This window comes from Rhinatrema bivittatum, chromosome 17 (genome assembly GCF_901001135.1).
Source record: "Rhinatrema bivittatum chromosome 17, aRhiBiv1.1, whole genome shotgun sequence".
NCBI classification, from domain to species: Eukaryota; Metazoa; Chordata; class Amphibia; order Gymnophiona; family Rhinatrematidae; genus Rhinatrema; species Rhinatrema bivittatum.
The window spans coordinates 3,507,609-3,529,190 of NC_042631.1; the positions used below are offsets into that span (position 1 = coordinate 3,507,609).

General features: G+C 41.3%; 1 long non-coding RNA gene across 2 annotated transcripts in view; it reads left to right on the forward strand.

Moving 5' to 3' along the window:
* LOC115079525 overlaps nucleotides 1-20,891 on the forward strand; it is a 79,317-nt gene extending 58,426 nt beyond the window's left edge. The window contains exons 4-5 of one of the 2 annotated variants that reach the window (XR_003853308.1): nucleotides 14,030-15,319; nucleotides 20,823-20,891. This is a non-coding gene — a long non-coding RNA (uncharacterized LOC115079525). Of the gene's footprint in view, nucleotides 1-14,029; nucleotides 15,391-20,822 lie in introns of those variants that run through there. The other variant, XR_003853307.1, reaches the window with a different exon arrangement.
* The last annotated feature ends 691 nt before the right edge of the window (nucleotides 20,892-21,582 follow it).

Below are 21,582 nucleotides of genomic sequence, written 5' to 3' on the forward strand. Positions count from 1 at the left end.
TTTAATTATGTTTGCACTGAGGCCTAGCAATAGGGAGTTGCAGTAGTCTAGATTAGAAAAAAAATTTGAATTTGTAATACTGTGCAGAAGTCCTGGAAGGTTAGCAAAGGTTTCAGATGGTGAAGCATTCTGAGTTTTGCATAACCAGATTAGATTATCTTCGATATGAGGGTTTTTTTCATGTTGATATGCTCATCAATTTGGATTCTTAGATCACGAATTTCATCTGCAAGTGATATTTTGGTTATTTCAATAGTTAGAATGGGTGGTTTTGGAGAAGTGTTTTTTTTTAAAGATTTGACTCCTGACCCCGTTTATACTGTATTTGTTGTTTTTCTTCCCTTTGCATGTCCATTCTTTTGACTTTTTTCCCAGCTTCTCTTAGCTTTAGCAGATACTGGTGCCTGACGTCTTCTTCAGGAGGCAGTAGGGCTGGAGCTTGAGCCCTGGATTACTTACTTATTTATTTTAAATGATTTGTATTCCACCAATCCCCAAATCTTGGTGGGCGACAACATTACATGAACCAAATATCAACACATATTAATTACCATAGCAAACAAATAAAGCCAAAAAAAGAGCCTGCCAGCCCCTGTGTTACTAACAATGGGGGTCTTCAATTTAAGGGAAAAAGCCAAAGAAAAGAAATGTGCTTTCAGAATTCTCCTAAAACGGAGCAAGTCCTTTTTAATCCTGATTTCTTCAGGCAAATTGTTCCACAGAGTAGGGCCCACGATTTTAAACCTACTGTTCCTGGATTCAGCTAACCATGAATCTCTTAAGGAAGAGATTTCCAGGAGACATTGGTGAGCTGAGTGGAGTAAACATTTTGGTTGATAGATATGGACTACAGATAAATTGTTCTCCAGATCTCCTCCATTTTCGAGAGGGCCTGAAAGACATAGAGTTGTAACAAAATGATTTTTCCCAGCTTGCGGTGTCCATGGTGGAAGGAAAACTTGAGTTTCCCAAGTGCTAGAGTGAGAATAGTGGCAGCTGCTGGAATGAAGCAAGTAATCCACCAAGTCTCCATAAATCCTGCCAGCTATGCCAAATTTTCTTCAGGACCTGCTACCCAACATTGGAGATAAGCATGAGATTGAAGCTATGTCTTCAAATTCCTGAGCTACAGAGCAACATTTTCAATGCTATTTATGCAGGTAAATAGTGACTTGTCGACACAGATTGGCTTTGTTGGCAAGTGAGATTGCCCTCTCTCAATGTGCATACGTTTTGTCACATTTAGGGAAGGCATTCCCAGAAGCATGATTTGTGCAAAATTGGAAAATAACATGCATAGCTTGGACTTTCAAATCTGCGTAAGTTATGTCCTGTGCAAAAACCTGTAGGTACAATATACGCATGGCAAGTTTCAAAGGGAAAAGTAATTGTACCTGATGTGGCTCACTGGTGAAAAGCAGACAGAAAATTGCCCTCATAAATGTCCTAAGAGTCAACATTCGAATGCTGAGGCCTTCCTCCAAAGCCACACTAAAGAATTTACTTACTGCTTAATAAACTTATTTCACCTCTAATCAAAGCTACATTTGCAGTGGCAAAACAAAACATTCATCATAACATGAGCGCCAAGAATTTGCAAGTCCTCAGACAAGCTGATGGGGCATGGAAGCAATTTTTGGCCTATAAACGGCAGCTCTGGACTGTGATTTTTAAAAATGTACTAAAAATGAATAAAACTTTTTGTATCAAGAGTCCAGGGGATAAATGTTTTAAATTTCTTCTCCTCAATCTTTTCCCCATGCTGAAAACTCAATGGTGCAAACTAGTAATGCTCCCAGTAAGGATAGTGAATAAATTAGGGGAAAAAGTCACAAAGTTTCAAGGACTGCCGTAAATAAAACATAGTATCGTGCATGTCGGCTTACTTGTGGTATTATTATCAGTGCTAAGGCACTACATATAGTCGTGTTTGAAAAAAAGTTAAAATATCAAAAACTATAGCCTAGTAAAAGAGCCCTAACTCCTGTAGTGCAGTGGATACCCCGGTATACAAGGATACTGATGTTTTACCACGATCCAACACTGGCATTTTGGTAATTTAGAAAACAAGAGTGGTACACAAAAAGAATAGGTAATAAAAGGTTAATAAATGTATCTAAAAAGATAGATATTAAAAGACACAAGATAAAATATTACACATTTAATGTTAATAAATATTATAAAAATTCAAAATGCTAAATGAACCCAGTCTTTCCTTGTTTTGGCAGCTTGGCCTGCTTCGGGGGAGAGGGTACTGCCATCAATACAAAAGATTCACTCCAAACAAAACTCGTTACCAACGCTTCATAAATCATTGCTGTAATCGCGTTCAGCACAACTTTCAATCATCTGCTTAAGTGGGCCCAGGGAGGTTTATGCAAGAGCCACATGGTTTATAAAATGCCACATATTCTGCTCCAAAGGTTCGTGTACAGGTTTCAGTATGCAGGAAAAAAAACTTTACCCGTTTTATAGAATTATGTATAGGGAGGATAACTTTCAAACAATTGCGCGTGACTGCATATGCACATGTATGTGACTGTGTGCATATTTGCTACAGTATTTTATAATATGCGCATGTGTGCATTTAATAAAATATATATACGTGTACCACACAACATACACACATACATGCAGGGCATTGGAAGCATGAATATTAATGGACTGAACACATGTACTTTAAATTAAACTAGGACTTATTCAAGTCCCGATTCGCACACAGAAGTAGGCCGATTTTAAAACCTGCACGAGCTGAGGAAATTAACCTCTGCCCAGTCCTTCTCCAGGTCATCGAGACCCTCCTGATTTTTAAGCCAGAACGCCAATCAGCACATTTAATATCACTTACACCAGATAATTAGTAGCTGTAAAAATATGTGACTGAGCTGGAAAATGTATGCGTGTAAGTGCCTTTTAAAATAGCAACTTTCATACGTAACTGTTAGCCCCACCATGAAATGCTTCAGGCTGCTGCTTTTTTACACTTGTATATGTGCGCGTGAAAGTGAACATAGGCACTTATTTTCAACTTTTATAATATAAGGAATATACAAGTATAGGCTATCACCGTATATATTTTCCATGCACGAAATAAGCTTGAGTTATACGCGGAGGTAGGTATTTTATAAAGAATACACATACGCCACTTCTGCACATACCTACAATCAGTTCCCCCCGATCTCCCACCCAAAACCTGCAGTCAAAGTTCAGTAAAATACGTGCCTATAGCAATTTCCGCATGTACTCCTGACCCTGGGCCTGGACTGCCCATTTCTTGTCCCCGTTAGCAATTATGCAGGTACGCACATAAGCACAATGTTTCCAAAACAGCATATACACATGGACACACTACTTTCATGCACAAATGCTGATTTTACATGCCAAAATATTTTCAGAATTAACCCCTCATATAACAGTCTCCATTTTGTAAACTAAACCTTCATGTGGAAAGAAAGGAAAGAAACGACGACAAGCTTTCGCATACTGCATACGCTGATAGATTGGGACTTTCCTTCACAATCCGGTGAATTCTTCTCATGGCAGCAAGAGCCCGGAGCATAGAGACATGATTGGCTAGTTTGAATTAACCAGTAACCAATTAGAGAATAGAATATTGAATGACTGTCGAACACACTTGCATAACATAACCACAAAAAAAAAAAATCCAGGGATGGTAATTTTTAAACAACCACTTGGGCGCACATTGGTGCACATCTGGGCACAAGCCGGCACATTTGCCGGCTTGTGCCCAGAGACACGGCCATTTTATAAAATACGTATGTATATGCACGTATGGTATAAAATAGGCTCAACTTAGTTGGATACCTAAGGGCATGATTTTCAAAAGCATTTACATACTTAAAACTGGTTTTTACAGGTGTAAATTCAGTTTACCCACGTAAGCAGGCTTATGAAAATTGCTAGCCCTTTTTTAGACATGTACATGTGCACAAACTTTAGACTTTTAGAAAATACTGATTACTTGAGTACAGGCTTCTCAGGCCTGGCGCAGTTGCATGGGGCAGCATACCCGGTGGGGAGGGGGCGGCAGGCCAACGGCAGCAAGAGAGGCCATGGCGCCACTACTGGAGCCTAACCCACCGGCTGCCGAAGAAGGAGAGAGGCTGCAGGGCCACCAGCACTCAACTCGCCAGCACCTGAAAGCGAGAGGCCTAGGTCTCCTGTGTGCGTGCACCCATGGAAGCTTCTACTCTCCACACCCCTACTGCCCCCGTAAAGCAGGAAGGTCAGTAGGCCATGGTGCAGCTCATTCCATCATGGCCTGAAGTCAACGAGAGGCCGCGGGGCCATGATGGAGTTCATCCCACCACGGCCCAAAGACAGCAGGAGGCCATGTGCGTATGTGTGAGTGAGAGCCAGTGTGTATCTGAGAGCCTGTATTTGTGTGCGTGTGTGTATGAGAGCCTGTATTTGTGTGCGTGTGTGTATGAGAGCCTGTGAAAACCCAGGTGTCACACACAGGCTCTCACAGGCACACACACAATCTATCTGTGAGGGAGAGGGAGCCTGTGTATGTTAGAGAGAGAGAATGTGTGAGAGAATAAATGTGTTATTGTGCGTGTGTGAGAGAGAAGACAAAGGTTGTGCGGCCCTACCTTCCCCAATCATGACAACTTCAGGAAGACTAGAAATCAGAAGATCACAGGGAGAGCAGAAGATTTCTTAATCCTTAGTTCTAATTATTGGGTATAATTTGAGTCTGCTCTTTCAAAATATTAGTTTGGGGGGGGGGGAATAGAACATTTTTTAATTGGATTTTTTTATTCATCAGATTTTTTAAATATTTTATTGGTGTTTGGAAAATTTGATATTCTGTTCATTAACTGGTTTGAAATGTTCTTTTTATGAATATGATTTTACTATTAAGATTGTATTATTTAATGTTTTATGAAGAATGGTACTGTCTCTGTTTTTCCATTGTTGCTCTGCATGTAGAGGCTGCTTGTTGTGGGTTCCAGTTCACTTCTTCTCAGCACGTTTCTGTTTATACTTTCTGATCTTTTTATTCTGTATTTGGTCAGGGTCTCTCTCTGTGTTCTGCATATGTGACTGAGGTGAGGTATTTTGCTGGCAAGTAATTTCTGTGTAGGGATCTATAGCAGCCTGGTTTCCTAATAAGATCTTTTATTGGTGTTCCAGGGCCTGGTGTAATATGTGCAGGGTTTTCATAGATAAGATTGTTAGGGTTGTTTTGGTATGGGAGGTTTACTGTATTGTATTGGTAATTCTGTTTATTCAGGGTTTTCTGAGGGCCAAGCTCACATCCAATACGCATTACAAAAAGTCTAATTCCACAGGAGCTCCAAGTGTCTGACTTGCAGAGTTTCCTGGTTGGCACCACAGCAGTGCCTGTAAATATAATATGCAGGTTGTAAGTGATATTTTTGCCTCAGCAGACTGTACTTTAGAATGTTCTCTCTCATGTAAAATTCGTTATAAATGCATAATTTAATTGTGTGTGGGGGTGTGGCATGTGTGCAAGGCTGTAAGGTTTGCCTAGGGTACCTAATACTCTTCCCTATCCATGGGTTCTGGGGTGGGGGGCGTGTCACACAGGATGCAGGACGCAGCTGGGCTTTATTTGATCGGCCCGGGACAGACACTGAATGAATCAAAGGGGGGGGGGGGGGGGCGCAGCAAAAAAGCCGGCACCGGCCCTGAGACGCCTTACCAGCGCATATACTAATTTCTACACACTTGCTGTGCTCGGCTGAGCACACGGCTTTATGGGTACTTGCATGCGTGTTTTGTACAATAAGGGGTTTAAGCACGTCCAAACCAGCGCGAAGCTAATAACGCTCATAAAATAAATTCATGTTGATGGTATTACCCCAATGCAAAAATAAATGTGCATCAGATACGCACGCTTTTACTCTCAAAAATGAACGCCTGTCCTGGAGCAGGCATTAAATCTTAAAGAGCCCCAAAAGTTTACAGAAAAGCAGAAAATTCAGCTTACCCATGTAAGCAGGCTTTTGAAAATTGCTTCCCTGATTTCTCTTAGCATTTCACCATCTGTCTGATCATTTTGTCCAGGTGGATGGTAGTATACTCCTATTACTATACTCTTACCCAACAGACATGGGATTTCTACCCATATAGATTCTACTGAGCATTTAGTCTCTTGTATGATCTTTATCCTGTTGGATTCTATACCCTCCTGGATCTGTTTGTTATGTTTAAATTGGGATAGCAGACATGGAGAAGGCTTCATGTTGTTTGGTCATTCTGAACATTGGTACCTTACAGATAACCCTATTTGATAAAACTACAGTTAGTTTATTGATTCTGTTTTCTCAATGGCCATGTCCATTGTAGGAGTAATTTTGTAAAAGTTGCACTAATTTTCAAAGTGAACTTACATACATTTGTTCACTTTGAAAACTACCCCACCAAAACTATTAGCACACATTTACACCTGCTAAGATATGCGCAGAAATGTTTTGAAAATATTTATATCCATATTTTGAAAATCCAGTGTAAGTCCAAAGACCTCCGCAGTTCTGCTTCCAGGAATGGATCCGCTAAGTCCAGGTAAACTGACGTGCACACAGCACATAACTACCTGAATAACTGGGAAGGCAATTTTATAAAATTTAAGAAAGTAAAACACCATTTTAATTATGGAAATGTCTATGAAAAATTACCCTTTATGAGAATTGGCCATTATATTGTTGGTCTATTACTTCAGTGACCACAGCCACTATTTGGACCAATTAATGTACCCTCAGTGTGAAGTGAATTTTAAGAGGCACTCGTGAGCGCATATCTGTGCACATTTGCTGGCTCGCACACATGCACGCGGCAATTCTATAACATATGCTTTTCTACGTCTAATCTGCCGCCTTGCTGACCCGCCGCCTCCACGGTGCCCGAGCCGGCCGCGACAGCGCCCCAGCTCCACTCCCCCAACGAGGCCTTGATTCAGCCCCTACACCGCCGCACCTACGAGGCCCAGAAGGCCGAGATTCGGCCCCAGTACTGCAAGGAGAACCTACAGCGATTACCCCCCACCCCAGGCACGATCAGACACCCCCGGAGCCGCCCAGGACCAGCCGGCAGATTTCTCCGCCCACCCATTCCACCTCACCGTGACAAGGGACAGGACTTTTAAAATTCCCGCTGGTGAACCGCAGGCCCCGCGCGCCAAAGGAGCGCGACAAAGGGGCCTGCCCCTTTGTGCTGCCCCTTAAGCTACCCCACTACTCTTCCTCGCTCTTATACATATCTTGCATTCAATTCCCCACCCGCCCCCTTCCACCATCAATCCCTACCCTAATCACCTCCTTGCTTTAGCGATACTCCCACTCTGCCCGCCCTCACCACCTTATCTTCTCCTGCCTTTGCTGCCATTGTCTCTCCGTCTATCCCCCTCCACCCACAGCGAAGTCTCCCTCCACACTTCCTAATACACCTCAGACACCCCCCAGCTGCTCAATATGCTGACACTTCCCATTCCCATCCTCAAATACCACCATCACAACCTCAGGAAATCTTTATTAAACATTCCTACCCCACGCCCCAGATCCCTGTTTCCTATCATGCCATCCCCCTTCACTCAGCTTCCTGGTCTCTTTGCCTTCACCCTCTTACTCTGCAACTCACAATCTATCTCCAAAAAGACGCCTATTCTCAATGATATTCTACTAGACTCCAATCCTGACATCTGCGCCCTAACAGAAACCTGGCTCAAGGACATGGACTCAGTCCTCCTGAACCAACTGCTTATATACAGTTACGACATCTTTTCACTACCTCGACCAAAAAGAAGAGGAGGAGGCCTCCTACTAGCAGCTAAAAAAGGGCTCAGATTCTCAGCCCACCCCGCTATTACAGTACCCAAGCTTGAAATTGGCCTATTCAAGTCAACACACCTACAACTCTGCTTGGTCTATGCCCCCCAGGCCTCCTTGAGAACAACCCCTCCCCACTCATTGAATTTATAACTGAAAACGTATGCTTGGATAGTCCCACCATCATTCTCAGGAGTTCAACCTCCACGTTGACTCCATCCCCCTCACCCCCACATGTGACACCTTCCTAGCTTCTCTTAAAGCCATGGGTTTCAATCAAATTATAACCGACCCTACTCACAAAGCTGGCCATACCCTCGACTTAATATTCATAAATTCACACATCCTCTCCACCAACGCCCCATCCTGCACTTCCGTTCCCTGGTCCGACCATGCACTCGTAGCAACCACCCTATCGTTAATAAATAAACCTCCTCCCCATCACACTAACAAAAAAACCATACAATTCAGAAAACCATGCAACAGAGACGAACTAATCACCTCCCTCTTCAAATCCCTGGAAAAACTTGATCTCACTGACACTGAAGCGGCACTCTCATCTTGGAATGAGATTACCATTAACATTGCTGACACCCTCTGCCCACAAACCACGAAAGTACTAAACACCTCCATCAACTCAAAAAAACCCTGGTACACACCAGAACTCAAAAAACTTAAACATGCCTTGAGACGCTAGGAAAAGAAATGGCGCCAAGACCCCTCCCATCCCAACTGGCAAATTACAAATCCTTCTTGCACAAATACCGCACAACCATCCTTAAAACAAAAAAAGACTTCTACGCCATTAGAATCCATGACCTACAATACAATGCTAAAGCCCTCTTTGCATACGTTGCTAAGCTCACCAAAATTGCCACTCCCCATGCATGATGAAGACACCCAAACAAAATGTGATAACCTCGCACTCTTCTGCAAGAAAATCTCCAAACTCTTGCAACGCTTTCCTTCCACTTCCCAACCCTCTACACCCCTCACAATAACCCCCCACGCCACACTAAATACAGCCTGTTTGCTGTTAATCCTGTTATATGTAATTAATATTTATTAATTCTGTTATTTGTAAAGCATTGTTGCTAATTTATTGTTAATTGTAAACCGCGGTGATGTATATTTTACGTACTGCGGTATATAAAAACCTCTAAATAAATAAATAAATAAATGCCTTTATTTATTTATTTTGTGCTTTTCTATACAGGCATTCACGGTTGGTCGTATCATGCCGGTTTACATTGAACAAGGTGTGAACAATAATAGTATAACATACAAAACTATAACATGAGCATATACAGTACAAAACTATAACAAGTGCAAAGAAAAGATGAAGTTACAATAAAACAGGGATGATTCGAACTGGGAGTAGAAGAAGAAGATGATAGCAGTTTAACATAGGTGGTAGAAAGTTGCAGTAACCTTTGAACCTACCTCCTCCTCTGAGACAGAAGCTATACTAAAGAAAATGAAACCAGCACGGCACCCATCTGACACCATCCCCACTAAATCTCTCTTATCCATCCCCAGTATAATAGCCAAACCCAGCGCTGATATCATTAACTGCTCCCTTACCCTCAGAAACGTACCGTCACCCTTAAAGCAAGCTACCATCAAACCTCTTCTCAAAAAACCTAATCTTGACCCTACTGATCCCTCTAACTTCTGTCCCATCTCAAATCTACCCTTCTTGGCTAAAGTACTTGGAAAAAGTAGTTAACCTCCAGCTTTCAGACCACCTGGAAAAACATAACATCCTTTTCCCGTCACAATTTGGTTTCCGCAGATTTTTCAATACCAAGACCCTCCTAATTTCCCTCACTGACGCCATTCTAAAAGGTTTCGACAAAGGCCAATCATACTTACGGGGCCTACTTGACATATCCTCTCCCTTTGACACTGTAAATCGCAACATTCTATTAACCTGTCTCAAAGAAATTGGCATATCTGGAACCCCCCTCCACTGGTTTGAATCGTATCTAAACAACAGACTCTACAAGGTTAGACTAGACAGAGAATCTAAACCAATCCACCTATCCAGGGGGGTTCCTCAAGGCTCTGCCCTCTCCTCCACTCTGCCAACTCTTCTCCGATTTAGGCCTCAATCACTTTATTTATGCGGACGACGTCCAAATCCTTATCCCCATCACAGACTCCTTAGCCAATACCCTTAAAACCTGGGAAAACGCCCTTTCTTCAATCAACACCCTCCTCACCAACCTGAACCTGGCCCTCAATTCCTCCAAAACGGAACTTATTATCATCTCTCCACCCCATAAGTGCCCTACCCCAAGCAATTACATTCTCGCAGCAAGAAAGAGACATTGGTGTCACCATAGATAACCACCTCAACCTAAAAAGATTCATTGGCTCGATGATGAAAGAATGCTATTTTAAACTAAACACCCTAAAGAAACTGAGACCACTCCTCTACCTTAACGATTTCTGCACTGTTCTCCAAGCCACAATACTTTCCAAAATAGATTACTGCAACTCCCTACTCCTCGGTCTCCCCAAAGCCTCGATTAAACCTCTACAAATGCTTCAAAACTCCACTGCTAGAATACTCACAAATACCCGCAAAAAAGATCATATCACCCCCATCCTCAGATATCTTCACTGGCTCCTACCGTATCATCTACACTATCTCCTACCGTATCATCTACAAAACTTTCACCATCATACATAAAACCCTACACAATCAGAGCATGCACTGGCTAAATGACTCCATACAATTCCACGCCCCTAACAGACCAACCAGATCATCCTATAAAGGCACTCTTATGCATACCTTCACTTAAGCTTTCCCACCTTACCACCACAAAAAAACGTGCACTATCCATTGCAGGTCCATCATCCTGGAATTCCATGCCACCCGATCTCCGACAAGAACAGTGCACCCAGAAATTTAAGAAAAAACTCAAAACTTGGCTCTTCAAACAAGCTTACCCTTAATCCATCATACTGCATTCTCAACATCTTGTTTGATGCTTAATCCATGGTTTGGTAACTTCGCAGTTGTTTCTCTTTTCAAATTGTTCGCATATTGTTATTACCCCATCCCTTGAAACTCCTTATCTCTTTTGTTAACAATGCTCCGGTTTTATGTAACTCTCTCTCCTGTTAATACCGTTCTATGTAAACCAGCATGATGTACCCAAGAATGTCGGTAGATAAAAACCTTAAATAAATAAACAAATAAATAAATATATATATATATATATATATATATATATATATAAATAAAATATGCGCGTATGTTATAAAATCAGCTATCCGCGTACCTGCACACAAACTTTTATATTAAATGCCGCCTCAGCTGTGTAAGAGGGGGGACTTTATATGATATGCGTGCAGACACAGCAGGTTCCCAGTCCAATCCCAGTTTGCCCCAGTAAGGGAGAGGACTTCCTAAACCCCTTAACTAGTTATCCTCCCTTTTACCCTATTAGCCTCAAGCCTTGAAACCCTGCTGACTAGCCTCTAATTTTTTATTTCACAACTTACACGCCATCCATAGCAGAAATTACATGGTACTTGTGTAAGTAAATATTTAGGCACTGGAATCATGGTGCAGATCCATTTGGAACAGGATTGGGCTCTTCTTTGGACCTGACCAATTTTGTAATTATTGGCCTTGGTGAATAGAAATTTTCTTCTGTTGTTTTTAGTTTCATCATTCCACATTGTGCATTACAGATACATTGTTAAATAATAAATCTCCTTATGTTAATGTACAGTTAACTCAGTTCCCTATGAGGACTGGTTACAGTGGGTTGAATGGGACCAGATAAATGAATCCTCTCTCAGTTTCAAGGGTAACATCTCTTGCGGGGATATGTGATATTGGCCATGGGATATATTAGCTCGCAAGTCACTGGACCCAAGACGTCAAGGAGGTAGCACAGAACATGCCAGCAAGTGAGGCTCCTATGGCCCAGCCACACCCCCTGCTCAGCTTTACAATTCCTTCCTTTCCCTCTAAGGTCCTTTGTGCTTGTCTTAACTTTCTTCAGTTCTGATGCTGCTGTTGTCTCCACCACCTCCATGCATCCACCACTTTTCCCTTAAAGAAATACAGGTAAATTTTCAAAGGCCCATGCACGTAAATTTCGGGGTTTACGCGCATGGCTGGGCCTTGCGTGCGCATTTTACAACACGTAAACCCCGATACGCGTACAAGTGCCAGGCCTGTCAGAAGGGGGCGGGGTGGGCCGGGACAGCACCATTAGCTGCTGTCCCGGGGAAGCGTGCGCCGGCAGCCGGTCAGAGCGCGGAAGTTGCTTCTGCTCCGATGAAGCAGTAAGTAAAAAAATCAAAAACAAAATGGGGATAGTTAGGGTTAGTTTGGGGAAGAGGTAGGAAGGGTAGGGTTTGGGATAGGAACGTTCCCTCCCAGTCCGCTCCTTAATTGTCCCGGGAACCAAGGGCCCATGGACGCGTGCGCGCTCCTTTTAATACCGACCCCATAGTTTCTTAACTTATTCCTGAGTCTACCCCCGTCAACCTCATCCCATGACACCTTGTTCTAGATCCTCCTGTGAATTTATTCCTCCGAGATATTTGAACGTCTCTATCCTCCTTTCCTCCAGGATACACATGTTTGGATCTTTGTGTGTCCCCATATGCTTCATGATGAAGACTCTTCACCATTTTCCAACTCTATTTGATTATATATCCTTTTCAAGGCATGGTCTGCAGAATTCTACACAATATTACAAATAAGATCTTACCAAAGACTTGGACAGAGGCAAGGCTGTGCACCTTCTGGCTGTTGTCATTTCCTTATCACTTTAAGATTAGATATGATCACCCCCAGAGACTGCTCTTGTTCAGTGCCATAATTTCACCCCCTAGGCCTAGACTATATGGTTCTCTTGGTTTTTTGCCACCCAAATGATTATTTTAGAACTAAATCTTAGCTGCCAAACTCTAAACTATTCCTCAAGCTTCACTATATCCCTCTCCTTGTTTTCCTCATCTTCATTTTGCAGATTTTGGTATCATCCGAAAAAAGGCAAACCTTTCCCATTAGCCCTTCCACAATATCACTTACAAAAATGTTGAACAGAATTGCACTGAGGACTGATCACTGGTAATGCTCCTTTCCTCAGAGGGAATTACATTTACCACTACAGTTTGTTGCCTTCCATTCAACCAGTTTCTAACCCAGTCAATCACTTTAAGTGCTCAATTTGTTTATGAAAAATGTTAATTTATCTTTTATGAAAAATTTTATGTCTGGTTTTCTGATCAGCACCTGTTTCATTGTAATTTTTAGGCTATTTTACATTTACTCAGTTGTTTTATATTTATGATTACTTTTACTATTAATGTTAGCTTATTAAAGATATACTTGAACAATCTGGTATACCAACACAAAATAATGCGTTTCTTGTACAGTTAACAAATATTGTACTGAAGAAAAGTGTTTGGTTTTTTTTCTGTTTGAAGACAAATTATATCATCAGATTAAAGGCATACCAATGGGGCCTTCAGTGTCTGTATGTAGTACATCGGTTGCCTGTCTGTATGTAGTACATTTTGAATTGCAATGTGTGTATACACTGAGTTTTGGCAATACATAATTACCTGGAAAAGGTATATTGATTATGAATTTTGCATTTGGGCAGGTACATTAGACCAGCTACAACAACTTATACAATGGATTAATATGTTGAATCCGAATCTTCAGTTTAGTTTTCAGTACCATCAACAATGCATTTCTTTTTTAGATCTTCTGATTTATAAAAGTCAGGGGCAATTATATACATCAATTTTCAGAAAACCAACAGATAAAAATACATTACTGCACAATAAAAGTTACCATCCTCAGAGACTTAAAAACAATATACCTATCAGTCAATTTTTAAGATTATGACACATTTGCACTACAGTTGAGGAATTTAAAGATAAAGCAGGATCTCGCACAGAGGTTTCAAGATCGGGGTTACACAAAGTCGTGTATAAAAAAGCACTTTATGCAAACTGGGAAAACTTACTGATTCCATCGGGGAAGTCACAAGTGTCCAGATTTGTTTGTGCAAACCCTTATTCTCCATATACAGGGCAGATAAAAGTGATTGTGTGCCTGTATTGGTCTATATTAAGTCATGATCCCATTTTTACAGAATCTCCAGTATTTGCTATAAAAAAGAATCTATCCTTACGCGATTGCTTGATAAATTCTTCTCTTCCTGTTTCAGATGCTAATTTGGTCGTTCCAGGCAGTCAGAAGCAGTGCGGTTCCTGCTCAGTTTGTGTTAAACTGAGAAATCTGAAGAACATTTTTGTAGAAGCTCAACAACGGATGTACACGCTCTCTGGGAGGTCATCTCAAGTTGTCTATGCAATAGTATGCCCATGTGACTGTATATATATTGGACAAAGTAAAAGATAGATCAGAAAGAGAATTCTAGAAGATATGAACTGTATCCCTTGGTGAACCATTGGTGTCCATACAGTAGAAGAATTAAAATTTTTCGTTATCACTCAAGTGAAAGTTCAGTGAGGGGTAACATTTCTAAGATTCCAACACGTAAGGAACAAAGATTCATTTTTGAATGGCAAACAAACGAACCTGTGGGTTTAAATCAGGAAATTGATTGGAGTATTTTTCTTTAAGGTTTTTTCCATGTGATGTGGATAATGTTTACATTACAGGTGATATAATAGCTTGAGGGCATTGGCTATATAATTTATACCATATATGTAACCAATGTTTAAAAATCTTGTAGGTGGTAACATTTTGTAAGGGGTAAAAGGGAGCCTCTGGTATCATCGCCACTGTTGAGTGGGTCCTTTGGAACGGAATGGAGAAGTTGTGTGATACAGGCAGTAAATATAGAATGACTGATGGTTTCCACCCGTGAATAATATTGAATTATGGGAGGTAGGAGGTTGGTCCTATAAGTATATACAATTTACAACCTGGCTATAGTGAAAGGGAGTTCTGATGTAAATATAATGTATCAGCTGTAACAAGCACGCGATACTGTTAGAAATTGGAGAGTGATTAATGGTTTTCTTCCGCCAATAATATGAAACTATGGAGGTAGGAGGGAGGTCCTCCAAGGCAAATGTAGGGTATATAATTAATTTATAACCTGCATGCGTGGCGTTTTCAAGCAGTTAGAAGCAATGCCAGCCACAGTGAAAGCGAATGATGATGAAGTCCATAGTAACTGAAAGTATTGATATTTGAGCAACTCAATGTTTAATATTTTTTTGACATAGTTGAATGGATGAGTTATTTTTGAGAGATATTTTACAGAAAACTGCGAGAAGTTAATTTCAAAGATGGGGTACATATATAACTGACTTGGAACATTAGATTTAGTATTGTTTGAAGCTAGTGGTTAATATATGGGTACATTTTTAATCCCTTTTAATTGTTTCTAAATTAAAACACTATAGGAGTGAGACATGATAATCGTTGACGATGAAATGTTTTCGAAAGGAAGTGGTATTAATCCCTAAGGAGTGTATTAGTTACGGTAAGCATGCATATGGGGTATCATCTTTGAAATGAATGGCTAATAAAGTAAATGATATATTCTTTTCTCAATTATTCAGTATTTGTTGATTATTTATTTATTTATTTATGTATGTAAGGATTTTTATATACCGCGGTTCGTTAGCAAACATCACCTCGGTTCACAGAGAACATTAAATTAGCAACGAGCTTTACAATCAAAATTAAGTTATGGCGAAACAAGTTTGTTAACAATAAAAACGTAACTAATACTTTAGGATAATACACAATAAAACTCAACAATACTTCCAAGGAGGGGTAGGGTTTTTTTCTGTTTTGGTTTTTTTCAGTTGGTTTTTTTGTTTCTGTTTTGGGTTTTTTCAGTTGATTTTCAGGGTGGGCATGTATGATAGTGATCTACATAGAGTTTCCATGTGAAATCTGACTCTTCTGGTAGAGTGCAAGCATACAATTGAAATTAATACACGTAGATATAATTTGAATTTTTTAAGTCACTACATGAGTGTTATTTTGATATTTATTTGAGCTTTAATTCATTTCCATGCAACATTCTACACCAAAGCCCTAATTTTCAAAAGGCCATGAGCACAAATACCGGCAGTTACGCGCATGGCCGGGCTCTGCACGCACCCTGTGCATTTTCTAAAGGGCCTGGCCACGTCTGCACAAGCACCAGGCCCTAAAAAGGGGAGGGCCTGCGGCAGGGCAGGACAGAGGCTGGCGGGGGCAGCGGCCATTAGCAGTAAGTGGTAAGATAAAAAAATATTTCGGGCAGGGTAGGGGTTAGAGGTCAGAGTGGAGAGGGGAAAGGGAAGGAAGGTTAGGCAGGGGGGTAGGGAAGTTCCCTCCCAGTCCGCTCCTTAATTGGAGCAGACTGGGAGGAAACTGGGGAAGGCCTGATTGCATCGCCACGCGTAATATTTGAAAATCTCCCCCCCCCCCCGCACGCGCCGCCCGTGCATGCGGATTTTAAAATCCAGCGCACATGTGCACGCAGCCAACAGATTTTATAACATGCGTGCACATGTTATAAAATCAGCGCGACCATTTGCACACGCCGGGAACTGTGTGCGCGTGGTCTTTTTAAAATTGACCCCTTTTTGATTTAACATCAAGTGGAAAATTGGCAACTAAGGAACATTTGGATTGGAATGTATAGAGGGGTATGTTTATTAAAGAATATGTAGGATATTTTTAGGAGATGTGTTTTTAAGGGATGAGCCATGCCCTGAAGAAGACCTTATTTAGTTGTCAAAACTAGGGTCCTAGTTGGAATGTGGGTTTTTAAATATAGGATTGTTATTCTTTATTGTATGTGATTATGTCTTTGTAAAAATGTTTTTAAATTAAAATTTTTCATGTTATGTATTATTGTGGCATCCCTTAATATTTTGTTAATTATATTTTTCTTTTGTATTTTGTTAATTATATTTTTCTTTTATATTTTGTTAATTATGTTAATTATATTAATTATATTTTTCTTTTATATTTTGTAAAATATATTTTCCTTTTGGTACCTTCAATGTTATAGCACTGCAATGCTTATATATTTTGCCATTTTATGAATTATCTTTGTGATTTTATTTGTAATTAATTTTCTATTTAATGTTCATCAGTTTGATTTACTTTTGTAAAATATTGCAATTGATTAAGCAAATAAAAATAATAATAATAAATATAAGTTGTCTAAGCAAAATCATGTCAAAAGCCTCACTGAAATCCAAGTACATTATATCTAGTGCTCTCCCTGATCTAACTTTCTGGTCATCGAGTCTAAGAAATTGATTAGATTTGTCTGACAAGACCCACCTCTGGTTGCTTCTGATCCTGTAATCCATTGGATTCCAGAAACTGTACTAATCTCTACTTTAGCAGTAGTTCCATTAATTTATCCCCCACTAAGGTCAGACTAAGTAGCTGTAGTTCTCAACCTCCTCCTTACTTCCACTTTTGTGAAGAAGGAACCACATCTGCCTGTCTCCAGTCCTTTGGAACTATTCCTGACCAAAGCTGCCAGAACTCCCCTTAATACATCTGGATGTATCCTGTCCAGCCGCAGGTCTGTGTTCTGTCATACAAGTCCTTGTTCAGTTAACACTGAACAGAAATATAATTCTGCTTTCTCTTCATTAGCCTCTACGTAGTCCTTCCCTTCACCTCTGATGCCTAACAGTCACATTTTTGTGCTTTCTTCTGTCACTAACATAGCTTTAAAAAAAAAAAAAAAAAAAGTCTTATCTCTTTGTTCTTTTTCTTCCATTTGCAGCTTCTCCTATTTTGGTACTTGGTACTGTATGACTTGTAGTGTGGTATTTCCTTATGGTTGCAACTAATAATACAGCCGTAATGTGTATGTCCACACATGGATTACATCTGCTGTACACACTTGTACATTATGGCAAGAGAAAATCTGTACAGAGTGGATTCTCCTGAGGGGGTAGACCAAATGAGAGGTGATCTAAGCCTGAAAAATAGTCACGTGCTTGGCAGCTATAGTTCATTGCAAAACTGTGCAGAATCCTGTGTTTGGGATGTAGAACTTCGCAAGAACAGTGCATGATGGGGAATATCATGATGTGCACCAATTAAGAGAAAGATCTGCGGGTGATAATATCTGATGATCTTAAGGTAGCAAATCAGTGCAGAAATGTAGTGACCAAAGCCAGAGTGCTGGTTCTGGGATAAGCAGCTTGGAATCTCCCTACCCCATGGGATCCTGCCAGGTACTCGTAACCTGGATTGGCCACTGTTGGAAACAGGATGCTGGGCTTGATGGACCCTTGGCCTGCCCCAGTATGGCAATTTCTTATGTTCTTATGGGGTGCAGATGCTCAGGTATAAGCAGCAGAAAGGGAGGTGATAATGCCCCTGTGCATATCATTGGTGAGACTTCACCGGGAGTATTGAGGTTGATATTCATCTAGCCACCTATCTTTGGGAGTTCCCATTTATCCACGTTACGTGCATTTAACACAGATAAATGGGCTTTTGAAAACTGCTACGATAATATATTACATTTGCATTTTCCTTTGAAAATTACCCTGAATATTTGGAAAATGTTTCACTGCAAAATAGCTAAATGTAGCTTCTTATTTTCACTGGGGGGGCTTTATCTAGCTGCTATTATAGCAGACATTTCTGGGGGCAATTTCTCCACTAGCTGACTAAGATTAGTCACCTGTCTCTAAGTGTACTGGTATATCACGTCTAAGCTTAGTGGACTATTTCACTTTTTATTGCATTTCTCTGAAGAATTTATCATTTATTGCAACAAGAACAAAAATGATATTTACCTGCAGAAATGAACATTCATTTTTTCCACTAAGGTCTCCTGCTTTTTGTTCTTGTTGTAATAAACACTGATAAATTCCTGGGTAAAATAAAATAGATTTAGGATATTTTCATTTGAGACTGAGCCGCCTAGGTTGTGGGTGAAATTTTGCCTCAGTCTGGCGAACTCTAAAATAGTTTAGCTATCTCGTCACCGAGCAGCATTCTGAACATGTGGAGGTGGTCCAGAGAAGGGCTGCCAAAATGGGTCGGAACCAAAAACCCTGTGAAATGAGACTTAAGGGCCTGGATAGCGAGAGAGAGAGCAATGAGCAGAGAGAGCTTTTTCCCAGATATTCAGAGGAGCTAAGGCACAAAAGTCTCCCACTGTATTTACTCAGATAAAGTTAGGATTGTGATTTTTTTTCCAGTCAGAACTGGGTATGGAACTTGAGCTGGAAAGCACGCACTAAAGCTTAGCCCTTTCCTCTTTTGATCTGGATACATTTTGTGTTCACAAAATGTTTACATTCATTGGAAGGAAATATTGAAAGCTTAGGTTTTTTTTGTGCGCATAACTCAAAACGTTACGTGCACAAAGGCTTGCAATACTGACTTTGTAACGTATCCCCTAGAACAGTGCTTCTCAACCCAGCCCCTGGGGCACACCACACCAGTCAGGTTTTCAGGATATCCACAAGATTTGCAAGAGAAACAGGAAATATAAAGGCAGTCAAATACTTCAAATGTACAAAAATAAACCCTTTTCAGAGGAAAGAATGCTCTCCTGTCCTAGAGGAGTCCCATCCAGTCAAGTTTTCAGGATATTTGCAATGAATATGCACTAATCCAGGACGATATCAGTGTGACTGGAAATCAAAAGTTCCCAGGTTTGGAGAGCAGGGAGTTTGTTATCCTTATTAGTTTTAGTTTTTAGATGTTATCTGATGTCTGCTGTTTTGGAATATTTTATTTGTATTTGGGAACTATTTAAAAAATGTTTTGATATCAGCTGTTTTGAAATTAGTCTTTTAATTATTATGGTTTTTTCCTATTATGATTAATGTTTTATATTTCTTGATTTTATTGTTTGCTTTATGAGGAATGGTGACATTTCTGCTTTCCCATTGTTGTACTGCATACGGAATCTAGCTTGTGGTTCCCAATTCAGTTTTTTGTCTTTACATTTCTATTTATATTTTATGGTCTCTCTTGTGAGGCTCTATCTGTCTGCATGTGTGATTGGCACAAGATATCATGCTAGCCTGTAGTTTCTGTGTAGGCTGGGTCTCGTTTTCTAATAGTGTATTGATGTTTTAGGGCCTGCTATAATATTTGCAGTATTGTCTTTTCATAGGTTACTGTTTCAGTGCTGCAGTTAGTGCTATTTTGATATGGAAGGCTTAGTATATTGTAATTGTAATTCAGTTTACTCATGGCTTTTGATTTGATTTTGATTTATTCAACTTGATTAATTGCCATTCTTCCAACAGTAATCAAAGTGATATACAATAAGTCATAACATAGTAATGTAAAGAATAAATAAATAGGTCAGAGGACAAAAATACAGCAAAACAATAAAGCAAATAAATATTTCAACCTAGGGATAAATAACGGCAGGGAGAATTTTCAATTTTTAATAAAGGGATTAAGAAGATACTTGCTTACGAAAAGAGCGACATTTTCAAAGTTTTATGAGCGGTGCTGCCAGTAACCAGGCGCCTGTGCCATGGGTCGCATGCTACCCCCCTCCTCCCCGTCCAGCATGGGGGAAGAGGAGGAGAGCTGGGAGGAGCCTGCCTGCTCCACATGGAGCTTTGCTTCCTGGTCACCACAGATGATGTCATCAGCCCGTGACAACTGGGAAAATAGAGGGGGAGGAGCACAGCCGGATGCTGGTACCAGCACCCAAAGCTCCCTGATGCCCCATGGATTTGGGTGGTGCCCCCCAGGTTCCTCTCCTCAGATCTACGTGGGGGGGGGGGGGAATACTGTTCCCTACTGGTGAGAACTTGCTTTGCAGGGATGGCTCTGGAAGGGAGGCTAAGAGGCACTGGCGGTGACCAGCCCAGCCTTTTTCTCCTTCCTCCTAAGGGCTGGGCTGGTCTGCTTCTGTTGCTTGGTTGCAGACGTCTACCACATGCAGTTAAAAAGGGGGGGGGGGGGGAATAAAAAGCAAGGCAGAAATGTGTTTTATTTACTCTGCTTGCTAACCTTTGCAATGTTCCTTGCAGCAGCAGCTTCCAATTGCCCAGCAGTCTTTCTCCCTCACGTTCTGCAGCCCCAGTCATCTTGTGAACAGGTAAGTCGCGCCGCCTGTTGGGTGCCCGGGTTCCCCAAAGGGCAATAGAATTCCTCATTGGTGCAGGACAGTGGCCCCAGCACCCCGTGTGTCCAGCAGAGCAAATGCCATGGTCCAGCGGGCTGCAGACCAGGCAGAAGAGGCACTGGGGGGGGGGCTGGAGGCCTCTGAGGAGGAGGTAGGGCGAGGCCACTGGGCTGAATGGGGTTTCAATGTGGCTTTCTCCACTTTCAACAGTGATGACCTGGAATTATATTCAGATACCTCCAGAGGAATCAGTTTTGGTCATTTCAGCCAGGGGTCTTGGTGCGCTGCCACATGGTGGCCAGAAGAGCAGACAGCGGGGCTTCTGCGCAGCATCGCCTTTCTGGAGCTCTTCCCTATTGTAGTGGCCTGCCGCATGCTGGGATATGGTTTGAGCAATAGAAGAGTGATATTTCGCTTAACATCGCTGCACGATCAAGTCATAGTCCAGGCTCCAGAAATCAAATTGCCGACCCTCTTTCTCTTTGCCAGTGGTCCATTTTCAGGAAGCTGGCCCCAGGAGCAGAGAGGAACAGAACCGCTGTCCCGAGTCATTTGTGGGAACTTGGAGCCCAGTGGCATGGGAAATGCTGTGCGGATCCATGGCCCCCTCCACCTGGAGGGCCTGCAGCCAGGGATGCTCTTCTGTGCGAGCAGGAACGTGGCAC